This window comes from Chiloscyllium plagiosum, chromosome 9, assembly GCF_004010195.1.
Source record: "Chiloscyllium plagiosum isolate BGI_BamShark_2017 chromosome 9, ASM401019v2, whole genome shotgun sequence".
Lineage (NCBI taxonomy): Eukaryota > Metazoa > Chordata > Chondrichthyes > Orectolobiformes > Hemiscylliidae > Chiloscyllium > Chiloscyllium plagiosum.
The window spans coordinates 59,268,485-59,287,158 of NC_057718.1; the positions used below are offsets into that span (position 1 = coordinate 59,268,485).

The following is an 18,674-nucleotide window of genomic DNA, read 5'->3' on the forward strand; positions in this document are numbered from 1 at the left end:
CCACCTATCGCATTTCCAACGCCCCTCCCCCAAGTCCCTCCTTCCTACCTTTTATCTTAGGCTGCTGGACACACTTTCCTCATTCCTGAAGAAGGGCTCATGCCCGAAACGTCGATTCTCCTGCTCCTTGGATGCTGCCTGACCTGCGCTTTTCCAGCAACACATTTTCAGCTCTGATCTCTAGCATCTGCAGTCCTCACTTTCTCTCCATTCCTAAATGTCAACTCTAGAGTTCAAGACGCGAATCTTTGTTGTTCCACCTTCCTAACATCATCTGCAGGCAAAAGGTGAGAATTGACTCTGATTCTCTGTTGTATCATTTCACCCCATGATTGCTTACTGAAGAAAAATAACTGAATGAAATATTTTCGATGATGTACTCTGTTCCTTGTCATCTCTTGAGGAAAGTCTCATTTTACACAACTGAAATACATGTTGTCATGATGTTGCATTCTATGGACTATTAATCTTTAATTCCGTCAGCTGATTTATTACCCAGAACATTTGCATGGCATCTTAAATGAGCCAAGTCACTCTGCTTTAAAATGGCTGCAATAGCCATCTGACATAAAAGCTGCAAGGATTACAAAGAATTTCAAAATGGACGCCTAAACAACATTTAAGGAACTGGTTTGCATTAAAATGTTGGAACTGACAATAAACAAGAGAAATGTCCAGAGACTAAAGGAACCTTACCAAAATCCTTTAGGTATTAAACAGTTAAGAGGGCCTCACCATTTTGATGGCATCTTGATAGCTTTGATAATGAAAGATTGAAGCTCCTTTGCTAATATGGGTTTTATCCATGATGTTCTAAGAGTCAGCTATCAAATAATCAAAACTCTTCCCTTGTGAAACGCTATAGTTAAAAATTTGTGTGTGGACTACAGAAGGCAATAACATTAAGACAACCTCCACGTGGGATAGAGAGCAGATGTCTGTTTCAGCATATTTGTGTTAAAAAGCTCTGAACATGTCACTATTACAAGTTGGAAAACATCACAGGGATAGAGAATTAAACCACGTAAGAGGAATTTCAAGTATCACAGCACCCACTCTGGAAAAGGAATGATTGCAGTTTAAAAGAGACTATCGTTAGATGACCGACTGGCTTGGCTGCCTCCCCAGCAAGTTCAAGACTAACAGCACAACATACTTATTATGGACTTTAACTTATTACTAATTCTACCTCACTTCACATTCTGATTTCTGTTTGCTTTCATGTCTATATGCGTCTATGTTGTGGGATTCAGGATAGACTTCACCATTTAGTAATATTTATACTTCCAAACAAGTGACTTTTTTCAAAAAAAGAAACAAACTATTTGCTAATTCAAGAGACCGAGTCGGTTTGTTTCTTCATAGCTTCACAAATGGTCAAATATGTATTGAATTGAAAAAAAAATTAATAATTCAAACTGTTACACCAAACTTAGGAGTAAAGAGACAAGAATTTATTCACAACTTTACATATGTGACTTTCATCTTTACTGACTGGGCTGAATTCTGCCAGAACTAATTATCTGCCAACTTTAAGTGATTTGCAGATGACACACACTGTTAATTTTATATTAATTGGTGTTTAAATGTATACAAGTAGTTGAATTAACTGGAGATTAACCTGTTCCTTTAAAAAAAGAGGTATAAACTGGTTGTTTATTCTAAGAGATACAGGAATACAGGCCAACATTGTGATTGTGTGTATGTATAAAGATCAATTTTTTTTTATTGTGAACTTAAATGGGAAAAGAACTTTTTTAACACCATGCCAAGAATTGCTAGACTTGTAAAAAAATTACTGGATCTCATTGTTAAGTTTGACAGCAATGGTGGAGAAGGGAAAAAAACAGCACAGAGCTGGGGTGGGTGCGCAGGGTAAGATTTGGCCAACAGCAGTTTGCTGATTAGTTTGTGCTAATTTTGACTAGTTGTGGATGCCAGAGGTCATCAGTCTGACAACAACTCTCTGATTGGCCCCTGGGTGACTGAACAGCTGGTGCCTGTGAGCGATACAGAAGCAGGTCTCCAGACCGGAACAATCAGTCTGTCAATTCTCTGCAGCAATGTAACCCAAGCCTGGAGACAGTCAGTTATTTTCTCCCACCAATTGCTATAAGCTGTTGCCTTGAAGCAGTAACTGAGACTCTTTACAATTAGAATACAAATCATGCTGTGCATCTTGTGAAGAATTGAAAGAATCCAGAAAGGTGATTGGAAAGGTCTTGGGAAGGAAGAACAACCAGCTCACCAACACATGTGAACTGATGCTCTTGAACTAAGATTCCCCTGTGTATTTTCCTTCACCCAAACCCCTTTCCTTTTGATTGGGTATGTGTGTAGGGATTTGAAAAGCAAAGTTAGAATTAGATATTTAACTATTAATTTATTGATAGTTCATACTATTGTTTATCTGTAACCAGAAACTGCCTGTTTATATCAAACAATAGTTCTTCTTAAGTAAGGAGCCCAGTCAGTGGTTCCTGTTATCCTGATTCCATCAGACAGGTAATTTGGTGATTTTACATACTTTGATTAAATCTTAACTTTTGTGATGACACTGAGAATAGTAGGGATCAGGTGTCAGCGGAGTTTCCTAAGTGGGTCCATGCAGGTAAAGTGCAAATCTGCAACTAAATGTTTATAAAAGTTATAAACATTTGCTCCAATTCTAACTTTCACATAAAAGATCCTCGAACATACTAAATTTGGTGTGTGCTGTCTTCTCATTTGTTTCTATTTTAGATCGCCAGCATCTGCTGCACAGATGCCCATGAACTAACTTCCTTTCTATCGATTGTGCCTTGGAGTGTTCCTGCATCTCTTGGCAGATCTTGGAATGGCTCTACAGTCCCTAATGCCTCCCTGCTATGCTCTGGAATTATCATCTCAGGAAAGTAGCTGAATGGTATTCCTGCCTCTCAGTACAAACTGCCGTTTATTGTTAATCCACCATCTAAACTAGTTAGTCACCAGAAATTAAGAAGATTTGGCCCTGTCCTCAGTTGGGTCGGTTACAAGACATTGCCTGATGCCATCCTCTTGACTGAAAGCCTTTGATCATTCTGACCTGCATCAAATTTGCCATTCTATTCTTAAAGTCATCTCTCAAAAATATGGGTCTGATTTTAATCTGCAAGACAGATAAGGGGAGTCAGGAAAATTTCAAGCTTTGTGCAACTACCTCAGAGGTCTAATCTTCTATCTAAGGTTGAGGGTGAGCTGACACAGGAAACAAAATGTTTGGACACAGTCACAGGGGCTGCTGGCTGTTAGGAGGAGAGCTGGTTAAAAGGCCAGCATTGATGCTGTTGGACTTCATCACAACTACAATAAAACAAAACTGCAGTCCTCACAGCCCCACCGCAGTATGTTGATTGTGCAGCCTCTTTCCCATCAGAAGTGCATCGGGAGCCAGAGCAATATAGAATAAGAACTCAGCAGTGCTAGGTTGATATAATTCTTCTCCCATAATGCCGTTACCATTCTCACTCACCTTTCAGCCTCGCTGTTAGGTGTGGATATCTCTCATAGGGACATGCCCATTGGATTTTGTGACCTACATGAAGCCTTCTTAGGCAAATTGTGGATCATTATCTGAATGTCCAGGTTTGGAACTCCACAAGACAACAGTTTCAGATGTATTCTGGATTAGTGGTGCTGGAAGAGCACAGCAGTTCAGGCAGCATCCGAGGAGCAGTAAAATCGACGTTACGGGCAAAAGCCTTTAATCAGGAATACAGGTGTATGACCATGCAGTCATTAGTCAACCGCTATCAGAAATGTCTTCTCTCTGAGTTCAAAAAGATCCATTGTCTGATATTCCCACAATCTGAATGGATATTAAGATATCCCTGACATTGGATAGCATGCATGCTGCATTTGGAAGTGTTTTTCTTCCAATGATTTTGAGAACCCTGGTCACCAAACAGAATTTTGTGCTCTGGCAAGATACTTGCTGACATTTATATGACACTGGTGTAACTTCTGAGGTGTATCAATTCTCAGCAGGCTACATATGACCAATCTGCCAGCATAGAACAGCAAATCATCCTGAGATGTCTTCATTGCTTGAAATATTGTTCCAGAATAGGATAACATGAAATATATTCTGGTCATCCTTTGATGACGTACTCATAGATTTAAGCATATTTTTCGTCATATTTTCATGCCCTTTTACTCACATGTAAACATGATGTTGTTGCTCTCAAATATCTGATCATCAATGAGGTACAAGTCTCTATAGCTTTGGCAAACTTTATGTTACCTTGTTCAGATTTTGCTATAGAACTGTGTGATAATGTACCCAATCTTATTTGTATCTTTTCTCCCCCTTGGACATAGAGTCATACAGCATGGAAACAGGCCCTTCAGTCTAATCAGTCCATGTCAACCATAATCCCAAACTAAACCAGTCCCACCTGCCTGTGCTAGGCCCATATCCCTCCAAACATTTCTTATTCATGTACTAATCCAAATGTCTTTTAAATGTTGTATCTGTACTCTCATCCACTACTTCCTCCGGCAGTTTGTTCCACACACAAGCCATACTCTGTCAAAAGAATTGCCCCTCATGTCTTTTTAAAAATATTACTCCTTTCCCCTTAAAAATATGCCCCTTATTCTTGAACTCTCCTGCAATAGGTAGAAGATCCTTGCTATTCAGCTCTTCATGATTTTATAAACCTTTATTCGGTCACCCCTCAACCTCCTATGCTCCAGTGAAAAAGTCCCAGCATCTCCTTGCCACTCAAATCCTCCATTTTGGACAACATCCTGGAAAATCTCTTCTGAAGCCTTTCCAGCTTAATAATATCCTTCCTGTAACAGGGTGACCAGAACTGGACACAGTACTACAGAAAAGGCTCTCAAATGTCCTGTACAACCTCAACATCCCAACTGCTATACTCAAAGGTCTGAGCAATGAAGACAAGCATATTAAACACCTTCTTAATCAACCTGTCTACATGTGCTGCAAACTTCAAAGAATTATGCATCTGAACCCCTATGTCTCTCCATTCTACAATGCTGCCAAGGCCCTATTTTTAATTGTATAAGCCCTATCCTTGTTTGTTTTACCAAAATGCAGTACATCACATTTAACTAAATTAACCTCTATTTGCCACTCTCAGCCCATTGACCCAATTGATCAAGAAGTCTTTGTACTCTAAGGTAAGCTTCTTCACCATCTACTATACCACCAATATGGTGTCATCTGCAAACGTACTAACCATGCCTTCTATAATCTCATCTAAATAATTTATTATAAATGACAAAAGAGGACCTAGCACCAAACTCTGTGAAACACCAATGGTCACAAACCTCCAGTCCAAAAATTCATATTCATATTCAAATCAAATATTATCCATCTCCAATTACATTTCTGCACTCTTGGTGGCATCTTTACTAACTCTTTTGCACTTAATAGATCATTGTTTTCTCTACATTGTTGCTTGTGGCCTGTCTCAGTTGCGAGCAGAAAATCTGAGACATGGTTTACAAATTATTCACAAGCCTAAGTAGAAGTTAATGGCTCTTTTTCAACAACTATTTATGTGTGCTTTGGTTCAACAAATCAAACCCAATGACAAATCTGTTAATTTTTACCATATTTTCCTAATTCACTCACTGTTGCCCTCATTATTCAGGGCCCAGTAAAATTCCATTCTCTGTGTTCAAAACACTGTAGTAAAGGTAAGTTGTTCTCCATTGCATGTTTTTTACTGTAACAAAGCTCCAAGTGCTTTTTGAATCATTGGTCATTGTTTTCTCTACATTGTTGCTCTTTGTCATGCTCTCTTTTTACACACTGATGCCATCTGTTACCATTCACTCTGATTGCCATTTGGTTGTGTCTGGAATTGACATTGCTATAGGCTTGCTTGTCAGTAAACCTTAATTATTATTGTGCATTGTCTTCTAATGAGAAACAGGACAAAAGACTACTTGATAGAACTATCTCTCAGCCGTTCTACCAGGTATGAGGTCTTATATCACTGATTATTCACACATTAATGTTAACCCTCTGCAGTCTGGGGAGTGTTGCTGAACAAAGAGTCCTTGGAGTGCAGGTTCATAGTTCCTTGAATGTAGAGTCACAGGTAGATAGGATAATGAAGAAGGTGTTTGGTATGCATTCCTTTATTGTTCAGAGCATTGAGTGTAGGAGGTCATGTTGTAGCAGTACAGGACATTGGTTAGTCCACTTTTGGAATATTGTGTGCAATTCTGGTCTCCCTCCTAGCGGAAAGATGTGAAACTTGAATGAGTTCAGAAAAACATTTACAAGAATGTTGCCAGGGGTGGAGGATTTGAGCTACAGGGAGAGGTTGAATAGGCTGCTGCTGTTTTCCCTGGAGTGTCAGAGACTGAAGGGTGACCTTTTAGAGGTTTATAAAATCATGGGGCACATGGATAGGGTAAATAGACAAGGTCTTTTCCCTGGGTTGGGAGAGTCCAGAACTTTGGGGCATAGATTTAGGATGGGAGGGGAAAAATTTAAAAGGGATCTAAGAGGCGACTTTTTCACGCAGAGGGTGGGGCGTGTAAGGAATGAGCTGCCAGAGGAAGTGGTGGAGGCTGGTACACTTACAACATTTAAAAGGCATCTAGATGGGAAGCGTTAAGAGGGATATGGGCGAAGTGCTGGCAAATGGGACTAGATTAGGTTAGAATATCTGGTCGGCTTGGACAAATTGGACTGAAGGGTCTGTTTCTGTGCTGTACATGTCTGTAATTCTACTTGAAGGTGTCATAAAGGATTGCATTGGTCAGCAATGACTCCACATAAAATATTTTCTCTCCTAGAATGTATGCATTAGCTGTTAGAGCTAGTGTGGTTGGGGAAAAGCTGATGAGATGTACTGAATTAATGAGATGGAAGCACAGTGTCCATGCTGGGTTGGTAGAGTTGGGAAGGGGGATTTGCAGTAGCTGGGAGGTGATCACAACAGCAAGAAAATAGTATGGGTTAATCGACATTGGTACTTTGCCTGGCAGGGCAGAGAGGATAACTGACATTCTTACGGCATTGTTGTGTATTCGTCCAGACCATGGAGACTAGGCTTACCCAGGTGGCAACCTCAGACAAAGCTGGCCTGGTCTGATGGCATATTCTCCTTTGGCAGAATACTTGGAAGATGGCAGCACTCTGCTATATCATTCTGTCCACCAGGACCTCCTATCTGCAAAGTTGGGCACCAATTTTCCCTTGTTTGTCATGGCAGAAAGAAAATTCCTTCAATTGTGCAGAGCAGCTCTGAATTGCCAGTGTTTGGCTGGGTGCAACACAACATTTTCAATATGTAACTGGTGCCAGGCAAACCAGTCTATTGGGGGATATTTGGACAGTTGTGATCTCAAGTTGGAGAATTCGGCTAGCATTGGATGAGGGGACACCATAGGGGTATAGTGGATAGTTGATGAAGCGCGTTTGGTATGACAGCCTCATGGAGTAAACCCATCCAAGAAAAATAACAGATCGTCAAAATGTGGTAAAATTCAGCCCATAGTATTATTAAGTATTGAGGGTGAAAATCACTTTGCAAACCTTGCTTTTAAATAACATAGTAATTATTTTAGCTGTTATGACTATTTTAATCTAAGTAACACTGAGAGGGATGGATCTTTGAGCAATAATGTGAAATTAGTGATATCAAGTGGGACCTTATGCTGTCCTCTATCATAAGTTTGGCAGTGGGGAGCAACAGGTGACACTATCATCTTCCACCTTCTCCCCCTGATCATGTCTGAAGTGGGGATGGGTTAGTGGGAAGGACCATTGTTGACAGTCAGCCTTCCCTGACATGTTTGCTTGTGGCTCCCAGGGGGAGAAAGCCTCTTTCAGAATTTGAGAGCCAATCCCCCAATCCTCCTCCCAACTCACTCTCTGTCACTTTCCCAGGAACTTCTACCAACCCTTGCTCACTTGTGCCATAGTCATTCTCCTTGATCTGAGGCTTTGGATAGGTGTCATTCTTCTAGCAGCCACAGCCTCACCAGTGGCACTGCAGAGTACAGAAAAGCTGCCATCCTCTTATTGGGCAGCAACTACACAGAGCTGGGTCATCCATCCTGGAGTCCATGAAAGACACACACACTGTCGGCCAGTCAAGTACCAGAGTGGCACAGAATGCAGTGAATTGATGAGAAAACATGACACACAGCTCGTCAGTCCTGCAGCTAGCAGGCAAGCCTCCCACCGTCTCAACAAGACACTCCCATGTCTCCATTGACTAACATGGACTTTGCAACGAACTATGCTACAATAGGCTGTACCAGGATAAGTAGGGAATTTCTTTGAACTGGAGAATGGCAATTTCTTTTAAACTGTTTAGTGGATAATTACTTTATTACGATCAACACATCTTTAGAAGGCAGAAGCAGCAGATTCCCCAGCTCATCATTGTTGGAGTATTTTACACCCATTTTCTAAGGTTATAGCACTGTTATCTATAGCTGACCCTGTGAATGAGATAACACAATTGTAATAATTAGGCAAGCCACCTTAGGAAATCATCAGTGACCCACCCAAATCCAAGCACATATGGTTTCAAGCAGATAATGAGCCAGTTAATGTGATATGTCCAGACCTAATGGATACCGGATCTGGATGGCAAGAATCTTTAATTTGCCAGGTTTTTAAATGATAACTTTTTTGCAACGTATACATGAGCTCTGTTACTTCAACACTGATAACGAGGTCAAAGTATTAGCAATCTTAATGTTTCAGAACAAGAAAAAGGAGGTGAAAGCTGACACCACTTAAAATGTTAACATTCAAGGAATAGAAATTTAAAGCTATCCCAGGTATGAAAAGATGAGAACAAGAAGTATCTAAATGCCACAAAAAAATCATTTTTATATAACAAGCTATTCACTTCTAGATTGTGATTTCAGAATTCAGGACAGAGAGAGCTATTTCCAAGGTAGATTCCAGAATATCAATTTTTACCCACGAGTAGACATTGTTTTATGCTTTTATTGTACAGAATACAATTCTTGGCATTCATTTGATTTTGAATATTGTTCTTGATATTTGAGAAACATCAACAAGTACAGGTTATCTCAAAAAGGCTGTACATTGCAAATTGTTTTGAAATGGCTTCCACTTTGGGGGTCCTGTTCTTAAAAAGAAGCAACATTAATATTCTTCATTGAAATAGCAATAGCATACGCATGTGAATTTTTGTGTTTACTTCTCTCTATTACTGTTAAACACAAAATATATTAAGATAACATTTAACATGCTGGGTGAAATCTGTGTAGCTAGCATAATGGTTTGATTCAATTGTTAATAACTGCATTTATGGGAACTTGAAACCTGAAAGAAAAGCTGTTTTATTTTGTTCTCTATAAGACTATAAAAAACAGAAACAGGAGAAGGCTATTTGGCTGCCTCAATACTGCTCCATCATTACAATCCAAAGATGTGCAGGTCAGGTGAATTGGCCATGCTAAATTGTCCATAGTGTTAGGTGCATTAGTCAGAGGGAAATGGGTCTGGGTGGGTTACTCTCCGGAGGGTCGGTGTGGACTGGTTGGGCCGAAGGGCCTGTTTCCACATTGTAGGGAATCTAATCTAATCTAATCATAAACAGGGTCATGGTTGATTCAACACACCTCATGTCAATTTTCCTGTACTCTCCCCATAATCCTTGATTCCCCAATTGATTAAGAATCTATCTAATTCAGCCTTAAATAACACAGGGAATCTGCCTTCACATCTTTCTATGGCAAGGAGTTCTAAAGATTCACAATCCTCTAAAAAAAATTCCTCCTCATCTCAGTCTTAAATTGCTTGCATTAGAACATTTTATTAAACGTACATACTATACTTTTCATCAGCACCTATATTAATTGAATTAAGGGAGTCTGGTTTAATAGGCATCCATTTAGAAATGAGGCCTCGAGACTTTAAAAATCTTAAGCATAACTCTACAATATGAGAAGGTGAGGAAAATAAAAAAAGACTAGGAGATCACTGCCCATGTTGCAATCTCTGGGATGCATCATTAAGAAATTGCAGCAAGTCATCATGTGCAGGTGTTCACAACAGAGTTGTGCTTCCTTAACAAACTATACTTCATCAGCAATATTAAATAACGTAAGCTCAGCTTTACAACTGACTAATCCTCAGTGGAGAAATCATTACTTTCATTATTCTGTTTTCTGTCCATTTTAATTATTGTGATTTTTTATTAGCCTTCTCTTACTGCTCTGTATAAAACATTTTATGTTTATTGATTTATATCGATCCAACTCGTTCAAATATGTTTCACATTTTGGACTACATTTTCACAATCCAAGGTGGATAGAGTAACTGTGGAAACATGAGGAAATCAGGATAAGAGGTTTATCGGCATGATCAGAGGAACAGGAGTAAGCCGATCATCTTCTCCAGCTTGTTCTGGCAGTTCATTAGATCACAGCTAATCTCAGGCCTGACGTTTTTCTAGGTCTTGTGTTGCCTTAACTTAAAGTCATAGAGATGTACAGTACAGAAACACATCTTTCAGTCCAACTCGCCCATGCTGACCAGATATCCTAAATTAATCAAGTCCCATTCACCAGCATTTGGCTGATACCCCGTTAAACCTTTCCTATTCATATACCCATCCAGATACCTTTTAAACGTTGGAATTGTACTAGCCTCCACCACTTCCTCTGGCAGCTCATTCCATACACACACCACCCTCTACATGAAAAAGTTGCCCCTTAATTTCCTTATGAATCGTTCCCCTCTCTTTAAATCCTCTTTCCAACATTTCCTATGATTCAGTATCTGTTAGTCTATGGGGGTGCAAATTGACATTCTCACACCCCTGCATGAAAATGTGCTCCCTAGTTTGATTTCTGAAAGGTACATCTGATGTTTAATTGTCTTTTCCCACTTGGATAGAATTTTACACAAAATTACGTCTGTCTGTCTCCCCCACCCACCACTTCAACCCTGCTGGCTTAAAAATACAGAGGGGAGTCCACCTCTGCTTTGCCAATCTGACCCACACGAATTTTCTTGCTATATAACCATTAATAGGCTCAGGGTGAGATTTCTGCCACCGTAAGGGGGAAGTGCCCACCCTCTGAAAGCTGCAGGTCACATGACATGAGCCAGCAGCTGCCTAAAGCTGGCATCACCTTTGGGAACAAGGGCTACTATTGGGATTCATGGGGAACATGAGGAACCATGGGGCTGCTGAGTCAGATAAATCCTCGGTTTCTGCTTGGTTGGCAGACCCCAATAAAGGTGGGAGTTGCCATCAGGAGGAACATGTAACTTGAGAAGTTAGCAGTGGTGGGTAGAAGACCTGGTATAATGCTGGTGAAGTTGTGCTGAACTACGTTAAGGCCAATGTACCCCCCTAGACATCTGATGTCAAAAACTGAACACAAAGTAGGATATGACCAAATACAACCGAAGGAGCTCTTTCTCCTCTTTGCTATCCAGCCTCTACTGGATAAAGGACATGAATCCAATAGTATTTTTTGATTATATTTTTAAATATTCTGTAAGTTTTGGAGGTTGGTGAATATGGTCATCAGGAATCCTTTGCTCCTCCAGAATTTCTAGCCTGTCACATTTATAATATTGTTTTGTGATTGGTTCGGCTTGGATTAAAAATAGATCACCTCACCTTTCTCTACACTAAGTTACATTTGCAATAATTGTGCCCAACATGTAATCCTGATGAAGGGCTTTTGCCCGAAACTTCGATTTTCCTGCTTCTCGGATGCTGCCTGACCTGCTGTGCTTTTCCAGCACCACTCTAATTTTGACTCTGATCTCCAGCATCTGCAGTCCTCACTTATGCCCAATGTGTAATCTGCCTGCCATCCTTTGTAACTTAGTGCTTCACTGTACAGTGTCCCTTAATTGAGTACTATTTGCAAACTTTTACTTGGAACTTTCTATTCTTCATCTGAATCGTTGACATATATACAGTCCGAACCGATCGGCCTAGATCTCAGGGAACACCATTTATCGCATCCTGTCTAATAATATATTTTTGCCTTTATCCTGCTCACAATCCCTATTAGAGATCCTATTGGTAGCTTGGCCTGCAGATTTAATGAGACCAATGGAAGAAACCAAGTATGGAGACATGATGATATTGAGACAATAGTTTGAAGCTCCATCCAACCCTCCTTGGGGCAATTGCCAAAAAATGTAGCTCATTATCTAATGGCATACTTAAATGAATCATCCTCATTTAAGTAACAAAATCATTGTCAGAACCTGTAAACACACAATAAATTCTCTCACAAATCCTGATATGAAAAATATTTGACCTAAATAAAGGAGAATCAAGTGCTGTGGCCTGAGGATTAAGGCCTCAAAAGAAACATTGAAAATAATTAAAAAGACAGAAAAGACTAACAATATCATGGAAGTAATCATTTAGCTATTGTGGTTTATTTCCCTTTTAAGTTAATAATGTGGTCTGCAGTTAGGTTTACGACTGCAACTGCTGCCAAATGGTTGTGTATTCCTGTTCCAGATGAATGCCCACAGCACTTGGTCTTGCACATCAGGTTTCTGCAGCTCATTTGGTGTAGCCATTTGAGTTATTTTTCATGACGGTAAAAGCCATTGTCAGATATAATAGAAAAATGTTGGCATCTTGTTTTCACAGATCCTGTAGAGTTTGTTATTTCTCATTATTCCCGAAGAATTCTACAGTTCAGCAGACTTACAACAAGATGGAGAAAATCAGAGTCCTTGTTACAATCCAAGGTCAATTGATTTTATATTTCAACTCTTGGACAGTGTTTACTGGCATATAAAAGTTAACAGTTAAAAGCCATATAGAAGTTTTCTACAAGTGAAATAATATTTGAGACAATGACATCTGAAGTAATTAGAACACCAACAATGTCGGAAATATGTTTTTAGATTAGCTTTTCACATTAATTCATGAACAAGGTTACCTTGACGGTTTTGATAGCAATTGAAAATATTTGGATCAATTTAAGTGAATGGATTAAATTGCATTTTCACGTGGATAAATATAAACACTTTTTTGAGATTTTTGAAAAGATTTGAAGCTCAGATTGAGTTTCAGGTTGTAAGTTTGCTCACTGAGCTTGTTTTCAGACGTTTCATCACCATACTAGGTAACATCATCAGTGAACCTCCGGTGAAGCGCTGGCATTCTGTCCCACTTTCTATTTAAGAGTCTTGGTCTCTGGAGGTGGGTGATATCATTTCTGGTTCTTTTTCTCAGAGGTTGGTAAATGGGGTCCAAATCGATGTGTTTATTGATGGACTTCTGGTTTGAATGCCAGGCCTCTAGGAATTCCTGTGCAAGTCTCTGTTTAGCCTGTCCTAGTTTTCTCAAAGTCATGTCCTTCTTCATTCGTATATAAAGACAGTAGTGATAGTCGGTCATGTTTTTTGGTGGCCATTTGGTGTTCGTGTATCCTGGTGGCTAGTTTTCTGTCTGTCTGCCCGATGTAGTCTTTGTTACAGTCCCTGCAGGGTATTTTGTAAATGACATTCGTTTGGCTGTTTGTTGGTATAGGATCCTTTAGGTTCATCAGTAGCTGTTTCAGTGTGTTGGTAGGTTTGTCGGCTATCATGATGCCAAGGGTTCAGAGAAGTCTGGTAGTCATCTCTGAGATGTCTTCGATGTACTTTAGTGTGGCTAGAGTTTCAGGGCGTGTTGTGCATACTTGTTTGAGTTTGTTGTTTAAGAATTGGTAGACTGTGTTTATCGGGTAACTGTTCTTCCTGAATATGCTTTAGGCATTTTTCTTCTGTTGCTCCTAGTTCCTGGTTGCTGCAGTATGTTGTAGCCCATTAAGATAATGTTCTGATGCAGCTCCATTTGTGGGTCTTGCAATGATTGCTTCTGTAGTTAAATATCTGGTCTGTATGTGCTAAACAGGCTAAACAGAGACACACACGGGAATTTCTAGAGGCCTGGCATTCAAACCAGAACTCTGTCAATGAACACATTGATTTGGACCCCACTTACCAACCTCTGAGAAAAAGAACCAGAAATGATATCACCCACCTTAACAGACCAAGACACATAAATAGAAAGTGGGACAGAACACCAGCGCTTTCCCGGAGACTCACTGATGATGTTGCCTAGCATGGTGATGAAATGTCTGGAACCAAACCTGCCAGCTCAGTGAGCAAATAGACACTTATACATTCGGGTGGGAATCATGACTTCAATACTTACATGTGTTTTCTGAGGAGACTTAAGTGGGAATAACTTCAGAATAAGATATTATAACATTTTGGGTGGCACAGTGGCTCAGTAGTTAGCACTGCTGCTTTACAGTGCTAGGGACCTGGGTTCAATTCCACCTCTGGGTGACTGTATGTGTGGAGTTTGCACGTTCTCCCTGTATCTACATGAGTTTCCACTGAGTTCCTCTGAGTCTGCTCTGAGTTCTTGCCATAGTCGAAAGCTGTACAGCCTAGACGAACTGCCATGGGGAATGTAAAGTGATGGGTGGGATGCTGGTTAGAGAGCTGGCATGCACTCAATAGGCCAAATTGCCTGCTTCCACACTATAGGGATTCTGTGATTTAAATTGAAAAGGAGTGAGTGAATTGATTCATGAATCAAATTTACAGATAGTAATAATTCTGATCTGAATTGATCATATCCTCACATGTTAAAAGGTACAGTTTTGGTATTATACCTGTGAAAACTGACCAATCAGCTGAATAGAAATTTGGAAGAACAACAGAAGAGTTTAGGATTAAAAGTTATGAAATTACACTAACAGTGCAAACTTTGTTTTTGCTGAAGGAAAACTAAAGATTGATATGATACAGTTCTTTAAAATGTTTAGATAAATAATGATTTAAGCAGGCCATGATCAGAGGACTGTAAAACATCAAGTAGGATCAAGCGAGGTCAGAGATTCGGAGATTAATTTTCACCTCAAAGAATTACAAAATATGGAAAAGATTCCCAACAGGAAAGGTGAATGTTGCATTAATTCACAGACAGAGCTTGAAAATAACAGAAGATATTACGATTATGGTAAAGATGCAGTTGCTCCCACTCATCTGTGGTTTGGTGGAAAAAAAACACATTTTGTTGCTAGCCAATGCAACATACTTTCTTTCTGAGCTTGACTAATGCAATCCAATATTGCCAAATCTATTCCTTTCACATTTCTTTATCAGCAAACCACACTGCATTGATAAGTAATGTTTCTGTCAGCTTGATTCAGTGGTTGCTCTCTCACCTTTGAAATAGAATGTGGAGGGTTCAAGTCCCACTGCAGGCCTTGTCGACATAATCTGAACAGGAAGTGCAGTGTTGCCAGAGATACTGTCTTTCAGGTGAGACATTAAGCCAAGGTCCACACTGCCTGTTTTGGTGGGAGTAAAAGATCAATTTGGACAGTTTATAAAGAAAGCAGTGGAGTTCTCCTGATGCATCCCAATTAACATTAGAAAAACAAATTGGGGATAGAGTCTTATCTGCCATCTTGCAAGCCAGCACAAACCTGCCGTAATCTTTGCAAGAAACTCTTGTATACCACTCACAAACTTAACAGAGCAGCATTCAAAGTCCCTCTCTTCAGGAACTACCAGTTAATCAGTGGCCAATAGCTCCTCTGTACTCAGCAGTGCCACTGGGGAAGCAGTAGCTGCTTCCAGGACAAGACCACCCAAGGCCCCGGATCAAGGAAGATTTTGAGAAAGAGGAATGCTCAGGGAAAGTTTGACAGGGGGTACAGAGGAAGATGTTGGAAACAAGTGCAGGGGTTGTCACTTTCATTCCCTGCATCTCTCAGTCACTGCACCCCACATGACAAGAACCACCGCACCCCCCCCCCCCCCCCCACAACTCCCTCATTTCATTAGATTAGATTCCCTACAGTGTGGAAACAGGCCCTTTGGCCCAACAAGTCTTACTGATGATGGGATCTTGCCGTATACGGAGTAGCTGCCGCAATAACAATGACAACACTTCAAAAGTAATTAATTGGTGGTCACGTCCAAAGATTTGCAGATTATGTGGATTGGCCATGCTAAATTGCCCATAGTGACCAAGAATGTGTAGGTTGGGTGGATTAGCCCTGAGAAATGCGGGCTTATAGAGATGGTGCTGGTGGTGAGGGGCTGGGGATGGCGGGGTTGGAGGGTGCAGGTGCAGGGCGTCTGGGTGGGATGCTTTTTGGAGAGTCAGTGTGGACTTGTTGGGCCAAATGGCCTGATTCCACACTAGAGATTCTATAAACAAAAGTAGTTTTGGGAAATCCTGAAAAAAACATATTCCATGTCTGCAAGTTTTTTTGTATTCTTTTCATGAAAGTATACTCACATGATTTGTTAAATCTTGAATAAGCAACTAACATGTTTTTTAGATGGTTAAAATTATTTTGATTAAATTTTGAATTAAAATGTTTAGAGAGTATTAAAATTATATATGAGCAATCATATTGAAACTCTAAATTATATAAAAGTCATTGATTTCCATTTTATAATTGTGCAATGCTTTTCTTAATTCAGTAGGTGCCAAATTATTTTTGTTATGTTACAATCGAGTATGAATAGCAAACAGAAAATGTTATTACAGATGTATTATATGAATCCAATGAGCAATAACAAGCAACAGTTTTTTCATTATTGAGGCAACTGCTAAGTGGTAATAAACATTCATTTTTGCCATTTGGAGAAATCGCTGAAAAGAATTCACTTTTTCTAGCCCTAAATGTACCCAAAAGCCTGAGGCAATAGAAACACAGGAACCCTGAGCCAAGTATTATTGAGACAGATTCATAAATGAATGACGACGGGATGCCTAGCTCCTACCAAGAAAACAAGATGCTGTGAGCAGTACTGAACACCCGCATCTAAAATGGCCCACCTCAGGGTACAAATTGCTTGTTTCTTAAGTCATGTTGTGCTGACCACCCAATTAGATCAGCCAATCAACCAGAATAAGCTATACTTACACTGGAACTCTACAGTCATTCTGTGTGTATGTGCAATGAGTGGAGTCTGAGTCATTTGTATATAATTTCAGTTTAATATGAGAGCACAGAAAATGTTATTAGGAAGATGGAGTCACAATCTTAGTTGAGAAGTGTCTCATTTCTCATTTGTCATGGTTTGCTCTCACCTCTCACTTAAACTTTGAAGTAACATTGTTTGATATCAGTGTACATATGTCATTGAACTGTTTATTTTACACAGGTCAGCGCTTACACTATGATGGCAAACAAGGGATTTTCATGTGAAGCCATAAAGCATTCATACACTAAACCCACACAACATGATATCAATTGTTAATTTGTTTTCAATTCCAGAATTCCCCTTAAATTTTTATACGGTGGAATTAAAGCTAAATTAAAGTAAACAACATGATATCTGTGTTGCTCTTTTTTTACACACATTATTCCCCTTTTCATTTGATTACAAATATCTCCTTTGTGATTTCTGATTCAAAATGAATGAACTTATTTTCATTGCCAGTTAATAGGGCTAAAACACAAAGCAATTTTAAAAAGTGAAGCAGCATACAAACTTAGATTTCTACCTTATTACCTTAACACAGTCTTAACATTAGTGCTGTTATAGAAATATTACATTCAGCTTTGCATTGTTCATGCTACCTATGACAATTGTGTACACCACATTACAACACAGAAAGTATTTAGCTTCTGCAGACCATGTTACAATGATGGTCAGTGTATTTTTCTATTCTACATTTGGACATTTAGAAAAAAAAAACAAGACGTTTACTTTTATATCCATTATTACCCAGCACAAGAAAATGAATCTACACACGTTTGTAACAAGATCTAATGCCTCACAAAGTTGATACCAGTTATAGATAAAAGTGTTTTAAAAAAAACTTGGAACATTTGCACTCGAGAAGGTGCAGAGAACATTCAACAAGATGCTTCCTAGATTGGGGTGATTCAGCTATGAGGGGAAACTAGATAGACTGGGGTTGTTTACCTTGAAGCAGAGAAGGCTGATTGAGATGTCCAGAGTTTTGACAGGCATAGACAGGGTAGATAGGGAGAAACTTTAGCCTTTAAAAGAGGGATGAATAACCAGGGGGCACCGTTTTAAGGTAAGGAGCAGAACGTTTAGAGGAGATTTGAGGAAAAATATCTTCACCTAGAGTGTGGTGGATATCTGGAATTCACTGCCTAAAGGATGGTAGAAGCAGGAACCCTCAAGACATTTAAGAAATATTTAGATGAGCAGTTGAAATGTCATTGCATACAAGACAATGGGAGGGTTCTTGTGGTGTAGTGGTAGTGCCCTATCTCTGAATAAGAGGCCTGGGTTCAAGTCCCACCTGCTGCCGAGGTGTGTCGTAACAATTCTGAACAGGTTGATGAAAAATATCTACAAGGCCATGGGCCAAGTGTTGGAAAAAGCAAGTAGAAAAGATAAATACTTGATAAGCAGTATAGAACCAGGGGCTAAAGGATCTTATTTCATGCTGTACACATTCTATGAGTTGATTAATAGTGGGGAAAACAGCCCGGCTCAGAGCTTTCCCTGAATCTTGGTTTGCATCTATACTGTTACAACCAGCCAATACTCCATAAGGAATTTAAACATATTGAGAACATATGTGCCAGTTTAACACTCTCATTCTTTTAATCACTCTCAGATTGATGAGCCACAAGGGTAGTTGTTATGCTCCTTTGTGGGAATGGAAGTCTAGTTCAAGTAT

The 18,674-nt window shown here is 39.6% G+C and overlaps 1 long non-coding RNA gene across 2 annotated transcripts in view; it reads left to right on the top strand.

The window, feature by feature from the left end:
- The window catches only part of LOC122552889, a 30,327-nt gene extending 12,591 nt beyond the window's left edge, over positions 1 to 17,736 (top strand). The window contains exons 1-3 of one of the 2 annotated variants that reach the window (XR_006312540.1): positions 140 to 287; positions 12,633 to 12,733; positions 17,174 to 17,736. This is a non-coding gene — a long non-coding RNA (uncharacterized LOC122552889). Of the gene's footprint in view, positions 1 to 139; positions 288 to 12,632; positions 12,734 to 17,173 lie in introns of those variants that run through there. The other variant, XR_006312541.1, reaches the window with a different exon arrangement.
- The last annotated feature ends 938 nt before the right edge of the window (positions 17,737 to 18,674 follow it).